Genomic DNA, 13,218 nt, shown 5'->3' on the forward strand with positions numbered 1-13,218 from the left:
GTCCTTTCACAGCTTCTGGAGGACGTTGGTAACATCATAGCGCGATACGAAAAATAGGAGGAACTTACGGCATATTTTATGACCATTGCCATTGCGCGTGCATAATATCTGCCGACCCGACCCTTACTACGGCGCAGGCTCATCTCTGCAGCAGCGTATAACCAAGCCCTAATAACTCCTGCTATACTCGGATACAACTCAAGAACGAAGCGGGATATGCTCCCCAAAGGAGCCCCCCCCCCCCCCCCCCCCCCCCAACCAATGGCGTCGGCCTAGTGTCTTGACGTCCCTGTCAACCGCCTCGCCCTTGCCACGACCGCTAGCAGATGCAAGCAGGCTCTAGGTTCGCGGTTATGACCGCGACGTCCTAACCATAGGTCAATGCCATTAGCAAGAAGGCCTCATTGAAGGAACATATCCTTCTTTTTTCTTTAGTTGTTTTCTTTAGTTAGTCTTCCTTTTTAGATTCTCATCGGATTCCTCTTAATCCAGCTTTTCGTGCACGAACCTGTAGCACTGTCTCTTCCAGAGTCGACCGAGATTTCAATGCCCCTTCATCATCAACTCCTCCAGTGGCGCGCTTGACTCAGGACACGTCGCTAGAAGCACAAACTGCCCCTTATGCGCCAGGAACTAGACTTCGTCACCGGAGACATTTAATTTATGCTTAAAACAAAATAATTTACGCCTCTACCTCTCATCACCGGCACTGGAAACCGGATATCTGCAGAGGTGCGGAACAGCTTGGTCTTCCTCTGGGTGTGGAGTATATATTTAACCGAACGCTTACTACAAACACTGGTAAAAGCCGGCATTTACTAAAAATGAGAAGTGGCGTGTGAAACACTGTAGCAGAGTTAAACAAGGTCGTCAGATGAAGAGTAGACACAACAGTGGCTGTGCATGAGCTAGTTTCTATTATTCGCAGAAATGAAGCGCAAAAGATCGGGGCTTCAAGTAGCAGTTATCTATAAGTAACACTAAGCCAGCACGCATGTTCACACGTCGTGTCGTTTCCACATGTCTCCCTCTGATTTTCGTTATTGCGCAGTACATGTTTCCAGGCTCTATACTTCACCTATCGGATGGGTAAGCATAGCGATGGCGGAATATTACTTTACACACTTCACAGTAGCTTCCAAAAGGTTCAGAGGTTGACTCCATGGACATGGACAGTTTGCCGTTTTGTGAACTGTACAAAAACGTTTTGACTGGTACAGTCTGAAGCTATTAAAGAGTAAAACAAATATATAAAGTATTCAGTAGCTTCTCCTCTCGGCTTTAAAGAGTTCAGCATAACCGACAAAAAAAAATTGCCGGTACAGGAAGAGCAAACGCAAACTAAAAAAGCCGTTACAGGTTGGTAGGGTGGAGGCGCTACAAGCGAGGCGAAAGGCAAAGGGAGCAGGAAGGAGGAAACACTTGGCAACAGGTTAGAGGTAAACAAACAACTGGGAACACATTGTATTGTATAGCGAGACACAAAGACGGGCGGGAGCAAACAACGTCATGCAAATAAGCTCGTGCATGAGGTGTAACAGTTCAGGTGGTTTGGAGGACACTAATGGAGTGTGCGAAAGGCATCTGCCCTGCATGGGGCCATTGTTGGATGCCCTCTGTCGCGTTCTTTTTTCGCACGCGTATGACATGTTGCCGCGAGGTACCAAGCACGGAAAGCCTAAGTGGACACCTGAAATGACTGTCAGGAATGCGATGATGGCAGTGAAAGGGGCAGAATTACAGAGAAAATGGAAGAGAAAGCAGGGGAAATACAGTTACAATATCATCATCATCAGCCTGGCTGCACCCACTGCCGCCATGGACCATCAGTTATCTTGCCTTCGCATTACATGACCTGCCCAAGCCCATTTCTTCCTTTGGATTTCGACTAGGATGTCATTAACCCGCGTTTGTTCCCTCACCCACTCCGCCCGCTTCCGGTTTCTTAACGTACACCTATCATTTTTCTTTCCATAGCTGGATTCGTTGTCCTTACAACCCTTCTACACTTTTACCTTGAAAGATATAGGTAAACTACCAATTTAAAAAACGTCAGCATAGAGAGAAAGGAAGATGAACGGAAAGGCAGGGAGGTAAACTAAGCGACGCCCAGTATGCTACCCTACACGTGGGGAGGGGAAGGTTAGCATAAGTGACTGTTTACAAGTGTGACCTGATAGGCTAGTTCGTGGCCCACAGTAACAACACAGCTCTAATACTATAGCATGGAGAAAATACGACAAGCAAGCACCGAAAAGCAACTGAAGTTCTATTTTAAAGGACAGGCATATTGTTCGGACAAAAAAGGGGTTTGATGTCACAAAGTTCGTGCCTGCTCTGTCGTTCTGTTACTTTTGTAGCAGAGGTAGCCAAGGCGCCTCTGTTTTTCAGAAACATGTCGTGGCGCGGCGGTGACGGCTTTGCCCTCCGCGTGGACGGTAGACCCCTCACGGCGCTCGAGGGTCAGTCAAGTCCACTCCGCCACCTCCTGTATTGTCGCCGGGTAGCGAGCGCTTGCACATTGTGGGGACGGGGAGCCCCAGTACCCTTCGCGACCTTCGCATACGAAGCTTGTTAGCATCGAGGCTCCATTTATTTTTGTTTTTCCCTTTTCCATCTTACGTCTGCGAATCTTTGATGCGCTGTGCCTTGAGTTTGTTTGTTTGTTTGTTTGTTTGTTTGTTTGTTTGTTTGTTTGTTTGTTTGTTTGTTTGCCACGAGAACGCGGCGGCGGGAAAGACGCGAGCCGGGCAGTTGGTTTTGAGATTTCGGTGCGTGCGGACGTGAGTGAGGTCAGCCAGGGAAGTGGTCTGCAAGCGAGCCTAGCCGGGTGTCTGAAGAGTAGAGCCAGTAGAGCGCGGCGACGGCGGCCCCGAAGACGCGTGGCCCAAGTTCGCCCATATCCGCAACACCCTGTCAGCCCCGCGACGAAGGGGGAAGGGAAAACTTTATTTACACTAATGGTTTTTCCTGCGGTTTGGGGGCATCTTCAGAGACGTCTTGGTTCTACCCCAAGGAGCCTTCTCTGTCGAAGTCGTCCGCCTCTAATCAGTGGTCGGTTGTCCTCAGTCCAGGGCTCCGCTGGCCACTGCCGCCCGTTGAGCTCGCTGTACCAGACCTTGTTGGTCTTCGCAGCGGTCGCTGGACAGAAGAGTCTCCCACTGCTCCGCACTCGGGTTTTGTATTTTGGGGACCACGTGTATGTTTTGGCAGGCCCATGTGATGTGGTATAGAGTAGGTTTTTCGTCGCACCAGGGACATTTGTCCGTGTGTATCGTAGGGTGCATTTTGTTTAGTATATGTAGGTTTGGGAAAGAGCCTGTTTGTAATTGTCTCCAAGTGACAGCTTCCTCTCTGCTGAGAGATTTGTGCGGTGGGGGATATCGCATTCTTCTGCCTGCATCCGCAGCCCGCCGCTCCCTGCGACCGGACCTTGCCATCCCGCAGTTAAGCCACCGTTTCTTCCCACTCCCCTGAACTCTTTTCGTTGCCCTGTCGCGCGCACTGTTCCTCGTCCTAATCTTTTGTACAATATTGCTGTAATCTTGTAGCGTTGCTATACAGTGATCGCCTTCGTGTTTCCTTCATGTTAATAGTTTTTCAGCGTCCTCATTGTGCTTGTTATTTCCGTCGCACCTGTGTACCGAAGCTATTTTGCTAAGCTTTGTTTTGTAATGATTAGTTGTTGATGCTTACCTGAGTAAAAGTGTTTGTTACGGAATCCGTCTACGCCTCATGCCTCCGGTCAACGGCTAATCAGTCGTGACCCCTATCGCCGGTACAACAGTCGAACCTCATCATTGGCACGCGGGGTGGAGAAGTTTGTCTCTCCACCCCTCCAAACTTCGGGGAGAGTGCAGTGGTAAGTAGATTGGCCCGATTTTTTATAATTTCGGCGTCAACAGACCATCAAGTCGCCCACAATATCCTGACAGTTGGCAACATCGAAGGATTAGTGCGTGGTTGCCGGATTGCAGCGGTGCTACGTCAGTAAATAATGCACTGAAGAGTGAAATCAAATAATATCAAAGACCGAGAGGTGTAAAGACTCAGCTCCTTTAGGACCAGTTCTTTTTTCGCACTTTCAACTTCCTATTTTTTTAACCATTTACATTTTATCAGTCCCTCGAGGGACGCGGAGAGAGAGATTGGGCCCAGGCTGTTCGAACACTGTTCCTACGTCTTGTGCAAGGATACACCTTAAGCAGACACCGGCCGCCAGCCGGCCACATGCATGCAAAATGCTTGCTCATAAAGCCGGCATAGGCACGGCGCTCACACCGGACGTACTCGCGCGCTGGTCCGCCCGCAAAGACTGATGACTGCTACCAAAAGAAATTGTGGCGGGGTTTTCCCCGTACAAACCAACTGAATGCCCTGGTTGCTACACAGCGCTCACACCAGCTACTATACTCCGTTTCATACATAGCAGGCCACGCTGCCAAAGCTAACGCGCTTGTCTGCACAGTCCAAATCCGCACTCAAAAAATAGTTCGTCATAAAACCAAAGTGATCACAAGCATATTTCGTCGTGACAAACCTTCAGTACCGTAATTGTCACCTCCCGGACTTACCTCTTGGCACATTTTCGAACTGCGACTCATCGAGACTTCGAGGAGCAGCAATATTTACATATGGCGGTATGATACGCGGTTGGTAGGGTGAATCGTTCCTACTCAGTCCGCGCCCAAAAAATTGTTCACGCACAGTGCAAATTGCAGCACAGAGCTCGAACAATGAGCGCCTCACAGCTTCGAACTTCATTTTTAGTGCTACCACATCTTTTGTTAACGTCTATGCACTCTTCGAAGTTTCGAGAGGGACAAATGATACTCGGCGGAGTGATATGGTTTCACTGACGCTTACTTCCGCAGCCTCCGCGGCGTTGCCTGCTCCGTATGAAACGGAGTATAGACACCTGCTTTAGGAGCGCCATAAGTTTGTGGATATGCGCCGGAAGTACTTATCTCAAGTCGCCAGCTTCAAGGAGCGGACCTGTTCCTTGTCGGAGGCTGACCGCGTCCTAAGGACTCATCTCGCCTTAACCGTTACATCTCTATCCCCCATCCTGGACCTTCGGGCCGACGAGACAACCTTTTAATAAATTATCACCAATATCATGCAGACGCCGATACTGGAGGTGGGGAAAGAAAGCTTATTAATATTCCAGTACCCGGTGGTATGTGTAAGGAGGGCAGCGTCAGTGGGAAACTGGCTTCAAGGTTGCGGGCAACGTCCAAGGGCCGGAGCAGCGCATAGAGGTCGCTGACGCAGCCGGGCTCAAAGTTCACTTTTTCTTTTTACCTAAGTAAGAGGATGGAAGTAGCCGCAACCCACTGGTAAAGTGACGGCTGCGTCGCCCTGAATGCACGTTACTGCATCCCTGACAAATTCAGACTTGCACCGAGTTCAGTTTGCAGCTAGCTATGGAGGTCTTCACAAACAATGCTGAACTGCACCCAAGGACGTTCCTCACCTCTCGGAGCCTATTTGCTTACCACGACCACAAACGACAGCAGCGACGAGATAAGCACAAGCTTTCGCAAGGGCCGACAAAGAAGTACAGGAGATCAAGAGCGCGTCCTATACAAAGCCACCGTGCTGCTGCTCCAGGATTGCGCTCTTTGGCGACCTGTGATAGATGCCAAGCAATAAAGATGCCAAGTAATGACTAACGTAAGGCCGCGGCGGTCGAATTCCGATTGAGGCGAAATTCTAGAGGCCAGTGTACTGTGCGATGTCAGTGCACGTTAAAGTATCCCAGATGGTCGAAATTTCCGGAGCCCTTCACTACGGCGTCCCTCATAGCCTGAGTCGCTTTGAGACTTTAAACCCCCATAAATCAATCAACAAAATCAATAACGAACGTAAAACAAATTCCAAACATGCGTACACAGCAGCGTCGTTTCAGTTATTACCGTAGCGGTCGTTCCACGCAATTATCCCATACTCCCGACTGGGTGCCGTCTTTGCTGACGAGCAACGCTAAATGCATGTAGAATTCACGGAGAATCCCAAGAGGCAAAGAACCGCATCACAATGTCGGGCCAACGTGAGAAAAAAACAACGCTAGGCCCGATCTGTTTTGCCACGATTGGGCTGAGCATAGAGGTCATGGAGGAAGGAAAACTGGAGAGGCTCTCGCTGTCCGAGCTGCACGCCAAAAAGTGTGCCGGAAGTGAAATCAGGTTGGTTGGTTTATGGGGTTTAATGTCCCAAAGCGACTGAGGCTATGAGAGACGCCGTAGTGAAGGGCTCCGGAAATTTCGACCACCTGGGGTTCTTTGACGTGCACTGACATCGCACAGTACACCGGCCTCTAAAATTTCTCCTCCAAAGAAATTCAGTGAAATCACGCGCTTTCGTAAGGACTACTGGGAGTCTTTGGCCGACGGCGCAGCCAGTAGTAACGCTGAGCGCAGCGGCGTTGGGGGCTGCAATGCCTGTAGAGCATGCTCGAACGCGCTGAGACGGCAGCCAAGTTGGAGGGGGGGGGGGGGGGGGGGGGAGCAGGGGGAGCCAGGTTCAAAAAATGTGGTGTTACCGCCTCTCCTGATTTCTTTCATTCCTCCATGTTAGAGGTGGACACGTGTCTCACGCGGGCCATTGTTGGCACTCTAATCTCGGGACAACAGATGTTGACTTTGTGTCATTGGCCCAACGTATTGCAAATCAAATAGCGGTAAATAGAAGAAAAAAGTACACAACCATTAAAAAAAACTGAGCTAAGGTGTGACTTCCGGAGTATTTTTTTGTTCGATATAGGCACTCATTGAAAGCACCGCTGAAATATATGAGAATAAAGAAAAGGAACACGGATGTACAGCGATCCGATCTCGTGACCTTCGAGTTGGGAAGCGGTCGCATTACAGGAGAGACAACGAAACTTTTTTAGTGTATCAGTATTACAAACCCGTTTCGCCAAAGTTGCCGTGGCCCGTGTGAAGCCTCTGAAGCACACGTTGCCTGGGTGAGCCTCCAATGTTACTGATGACAACACAGATCAAGGAGGACGTGTGATATCAGCCTGCTGTGCCTTGACTGACTGGTGAACCACCGGCATGGAACTGCTCCAATTTTTCATGGAGCAAGGTGTAGAATTGTGAGTTGTGGGGTTTAACATCCCGAAGTGACACACGGGGTATGAGCGATACCGTAGCAAAGTACTCCGCATTAATTCAGTCCATCTGGAGTCTTTAGCCTGCACTGATAACGCGCAGCACACCGGAACTTTTTGCATTTCGCCTCCATCGAAATACGGCCGCGGCGGCCTAGATCGAAACCGCGAGTTTGGGATCAGTAGCTGAACGCCAATGTCTCTGAGCCACCCCGTCGGGTTTCCGCCGGTTATAGGTTTGGTTTGGTTTACGGGGTTTAACGTCCCAACGCGACTCAGGCTATGAGGGACGCCGTAGTGGAGGGATCCGGAAATTTCGACCACGCGGGGTTCATTAACGTGCACTGACATCGCACAGTACACGGGCCTCTAGAATTTCGCCTCCATCGAAGTTCGACCGCCGTGGCCAGGATCGAAACCGCGTCTTTCGGGTCAGCAGCCGAGCACCTTAACCACTGAGACTCCGCGTAGGAAGATATTTGTCCTTCCCTCGATCATGGACGCCTACAACAGCTTCCACAAACTGGCCAGCAGTAGTGGCGGAACTAGAATCAACACATACATCGTGTACGCGACCACCAGCAAAGCCGCCAGCGCTGTGGGTGGAGTGAGCGTGAACTCTGCGTTCAAGCCGAATGTGACCAGAGACCGTGCACTCTAAAAAAAAAGGTAGTTGAGGTCACTACATTTTGGGGTAGCAACAACCGTCACATATATGACTACCTAGGTAGTGACTGTACGTAGTAACTGCAAGGCAGTAACATTTACTACCTGTTTTTTAGTTGAAAATGTCTAGTCTTTCTTTCCTTTGAGCACCTGGAATAAAGAGTAATTTCATTTGCACGTTGCATTTTATTGACATTTATTTATTTTATTTAGGCATACTGCTCTAGCCTGTTGAGAGGCCATGGTAAGGGATGGAATACCGCACACATGTCGCTGACAGTGACCGCTTTCTTCACTTGTTAAAAAAATTAGATCGTATGTCCGAAAAAACACCCCAAAAGAGAAAACACTGAACATTGATGCATCTTGCAGTAAAACCAGAAGGAAAAATGAGCACAAGTCAAGCACAGTAGCTTGAGGTTGGTGAGAAAGTACAATTAAGAAATCAAACTAAAGAATGGAACACATAGGCGCTGCGTATATATTGTATTGAAAACAAAAAACAGCACTGGCAATTTTATTAGATTTGTTGCCATTTAGAAAACCCTTTTCATCATATAAAAACATGGGGCATTGAGTAGCAATGTCACCAGGAATGTTAGTGTACATATGTGTGCATATTCCGATCATCCATTTCCAAATCAAGGTAGTAATGGATACTACCGGGTTTATATTGGGGTAGTACAAGTGTAGTAACTGCCAAAGGAACGTAGTAAGAGCAGAAGTCACTACCTTGTGACTACTTAATTTTCTTTTGAGATAGTAACAAGGTCGTAGGAACATAGTACAGAGGTAGTAAGGGTTAAAAAAAAGGTTGTAACAGCAGCCGTTACTACGTTTTCACTGCCTTTTTTTCTAATGTGTGGCCTAAGCGCCAGTGACCTGAAGACATCCACAACGTGAAATGCGTCATCATCGGCGAGGTCAGCACGATGTCCGTTGACTGGCTCGACTGCGGCGACAGATGTTTGAAGGCCATAATCAATAACTAACTGGTGCCGTTCGGAGGTGTGGACGTAATCTTGCAGGGCGACCATGCGTCAGCCGCTCCGGGCCCGCCAATACTCAGCGGTGTGAGCGGCCGAAGCGGCAGAGATGCGAAGATTCAGCGGGATGACCAGCCGAGCTGGATTCAGGGCGTAGAAAACGCAAAGCGCAAGCGGAGGCCACATGCTTGACACCCTGCTGTCGCAGATTTGTTGCATCACATTGCGGAATTGCTGGTCAGTTTTTCACGAACACGTGCTCAGACCATTTCCTAGAACCTCGCATAACTATATTATCTTTTCAGGAGGACACAGGGGCGCGACGGGAGGCACGGGCGTGGAGGTAGACAGGGACAAGCGCTTGTCCCTGTCTGCTTCTATGTCCGTGTCTTTTGTTGCGCCCCTGTGTCCTCCTGAAAAGTTATGAACCAACACGCCCAAACACAAGTACTTCTGAGTATACTATCGCTCTTTGCACCCTTCCCACGTCATATCTTCCACCACATTTCCGGCCTTCTCACCCTCTCCCTTTGTTCACCTCTCTCTTGCTTTTTTTTTCTTAATCCTAATATCCTACTATCAGTTCTCAGAAACCATGACGTTCCTTTACCCCCTCCGACCCCACCTTTTGGCTTTCTCTGAACTCGAGCCATTCCCCCCCCCCCTGCCCTGTCCTTCCTTGGAAATGCCCCCCCCCCCCCCTCTTTTCTTTCTCCTTCCAGTGCCAGCCTATTTTGTTTGCCTTGTTCTCATTTCCCTGTACCACGCTGACTAATCCTCTTATCTGAGTTTTTCAGGTCCACCCAGCGCCAACCCCACGTCGCAGCCCCTTCAAAGCCTTTGTTCATTACACACCCCCGGGATATAAGTTTTTCCACTATTGCAGCTTAACGAATCAATATTCACCTCCCTCCCCTTCCTGACACGCATCCCCTCTCACACCACTTTCCTTCCCCACCCCCGGGGCCTTCCTCCTCGGAGCGAAGGCCCTATTTAATCCCTGCCAATGATGAACGTTTTGCCCAGACGAAGACAAGTCCCCTTGTCGAAACGTTGGCTGAAGCAACCTGAGGTTTCCCCCTCCCTTGTTCATTTTGTGATCGCCAAGGACCATCTACCACACCCTCTCTCTACCATGGTATTACTTAGTGCGAAATATTGTTCAGCCCCCCATCAAAAGTATACAGCCCCAAAGGGCTTGCTTCTACGCTGTTTAGCGGTGCTCCCTACCACATCTAGCAGTCCAAAGCTGGTGAGGATTAAGAAAGCGAAGCGATTCCTGTTTCGAGAAATTACGGTGGCTGAGGATGCATAACGAGGCAGACAGCAGGCCTGTGCACAGGCAAATCACTTGGGGCGTATACTTTTGACGGGGGCTGTACGTACGTGACCTTACAAAGGAGTGACCCTCAGCGACTTCGGAATGGAAAGGACGGTGTTGTGGGCAAAGTGCATATGCTGCTTGAGTAGTGTGCCGCTTCCATTTTCAACAAGAGCGCTGATTCCTAGAGGGAAACATGGAGATTGTGCTCTATTGTGTTCCCGCTGAAAGCTGCGGCAAGCCTTGAAGCATAAGCACGTCGGTTGTAATGTCGACTTCAGCGATAGAATCAAGGCCAAACTGCACGTTTATTTGACGTCCGGTACATCGCAGCCGCGACTTTGTTTTTCCTTCGCTTTTGTGCCTAATCTGTGATCCTTATGTTACTTTGTTAAAAATGCATATAATATATATAATGTGGAGCTCTGACCGTTGTTGTCCGGCCCGAAATTGGCATGGCGCAGCCGCGCTAGCCTTAGAAAAGGTATAGGAAACTCCTCACTTAATGTCATCGGACAAACCTTGCCATCCTTTTACCAACTGCGCCCTTACTTACGTTGGCTCAACGTCAGTCCTAGCTTCATCTGCCGGTCGCGCCGGCTACCGATCTAAGACCGATGGTGGGCCCATCACCGGCAGCCGGCAATTTCTGCTCCCTATATTTCTTGGATGTACAGTCACGCACAGAAGTTTGCCGGATGCGGGTTCCAAGAAAAAAAGATAATTTCTGCGTTGCCTCGCTAACCAGCCCGAAGATGGTATTCGGCGATCAGATGGAGCACGCATGTCTCCTCTCGCTTGTGTGCATTTCATTGACCTGCTGGGCTTAACAGCGCCGAAACAAATTATTTTCCGCTGATCCGCATCCCGCAAACTTTTGTCCAAGACTGTACAGTCAGGGTAGAAAAATATGGGCCGAACTTTGGTAGTCAAACTCCTCTGGAGCGTTAACTAGCAATATTTAATGGATCTCTGATAGTCATGCACATAAATGCAGCTTGCGCGCTTCTGCGTAGAGGTAGCAGACCATTTACTCTACGCAACGCGACGTAAGAGATGCAATGCTGAAGTATGGTCGATAATATTATTTCTGCCATTGTTCCATTACGCTCACACCGCTCTAAAAATATATTTGCTTTGTTTTTACTCTCTTAACCGTAATTTATTTCTAATGCTTAATCTTTAATCGGGGTTTTGCTTTTTATTACTACCATGAACATTTTTCTCAGACCATCACTTTGTGCATCAAAGTTTACGCGGACTTAATCTTTGTCCCGGAATGTGGGCCAGTGTGCAAGAAAAAATGCAATCCACTTTATGCGCAGGCTGAAATTCTGTCACATCATAAAGAACGCCTCCAGCGCGAAATTACCGAGGCTTTTTATATTTCGCGACAGGGAAATTCATGCATAAGCGCACCGTCCATATCTTTAACAGCAAAGGAGCTGGCATACCTGGATCACACGTGGAATTAATATCATTTCCTTTTTCCTCCTTTTTTTGGGTTTTTTGGGTTTTTGGTTTGCCCTTCGTGATTGTGACCATGAAGTTTCCTGTTTTCGCACCTTTTATGTACCTTTTGCACCCTCAGCATTCTTCAGATGTATCGCCCTCTAAGGTTTATCTTGACGATATCATGTATGTTACTTTTTGATTTACTTCACGAGATGGGTATATATGTCATGTGTTCTTCCATTAAAGTTTTAGTTGCGAAAAAGCGCTCGTGTTGTGTCTTCTCTCCTACTTTAGTCCTGGTTTTTGGCGCTAACTTCATCACGATTAATCTTTGCGTTTACTCGCAAGGGATTTCATGCTTCTCCCCCCTCCATCCCCGACAGGTCGATGTAGACGCTTAGAAGCTATAGTTACTAATCGCTTCTCTTCCCTGACCGCCGCCGCGGTGGCTCAGTGGTTATATATAGTGCTCGGCTGCTGACCCGAAAGACGCGGGTTCGATCCCGGCCGCGGCGGTTGAATTTCTTTGGAGGAGAAATTCAAGAGGCCCGTGTACTGTGCGATGTCAGTGCACGTTTAAGAACCCCAGGTGGTCGAAATTTCCGGAGCCCTCCACTACGGCGTCTCTCACAGCCTTAGTCGCTTTGGGACGTTAAACCCCATAAACCAAACCATCTTCCCTGACCTTTCCTCGCGGGAAGCTTTCACGCAGAATGCTGCTGCCACCTGTCGGCTGGAGCCGAAAAAGCGTTACCTCTAATGGACTGCGAAAGCGAGGCCTTCAAGAGTGGTCTGTAATCAGTAAAGTGGCCGGCAATGTCGTCGCATGATAAGCTCGCAACTGAGTTGCCAACTCAGATAGCATTTGCATTGTTCCTCTTCTTTTCGCATGAAATATGGAACAACTTATCGCATATAAGCCGCGATGCATAGCAGCTCCTGCCACCACGTTTCCTGTCGCTACTTAGCCGTTAAAAGTTTCAGCAGCTCTATTGGGGTGATGACATTCAGAGCTGCTATGCACAACTTGAGAGTGTGGAGCGCACCCCTTGCTTGCCGGGTCCCAGTAGACGGGAACGCACACTAAACAGAACAGCCCTTGCCCATTAATATGTCTTCGAATGCCGCGGTGACTGGCAGCCGGAGATTCATGTACAGAGCACGTGATACGAACGCGAAAGAGTAAACTTTATTAACACGATAGGGCTAAAAGCTCCGCTACCAAGAAAATCCGGCGTTGGCATTGTCGGCGTTGTGAGCGAAAAATAGGGTGGCATAGGGTGGCATAGGGTGGCCACCTTATGCCAGAAGCTACCTAGGTGGGCCACCTAGGACACATGACCTTATGACGTCATCAAAACCTTCCCACCGGATTGTGAGCAAACTGACTACTACGGCAGGTGTCTGTTAATGATTGACCGCGAGAGGTTGCTATGGAAAGGCAACTTGGGTCGCGCAAATCCCACCTGTGGCAGCACCTGCCATCACAGGGCAGTGGCGCATCGCTTAACCGCTGCACCATTGTGCAAGGAGTGGCATGAGGAATCCCAGGTACAGTCAGGCCGGAATGAAACGCGAACAGAGCATGTCAAGAAAACAAAATATTTTACCTGCCTACTTTCAGCTGAAGTGTACAACTAGCCTGATTCATGTGTCTGGATAAAGGGCCGACT

Source organism: Amblyomma mixtum, chromosome 4 (genome assembly GCF_055824585.1).
Source record: "Amblyomma mixtum isolate Tamu chromosome 4, ASM5582458v1, whole genome shotgun sequence".
Lineage (NCBI taxonomy): Eukaryota > Metazoa > Arthropoda > Arachnida > Ixodida > Ixodidae > Amblyomma > Amblyomma mixtum.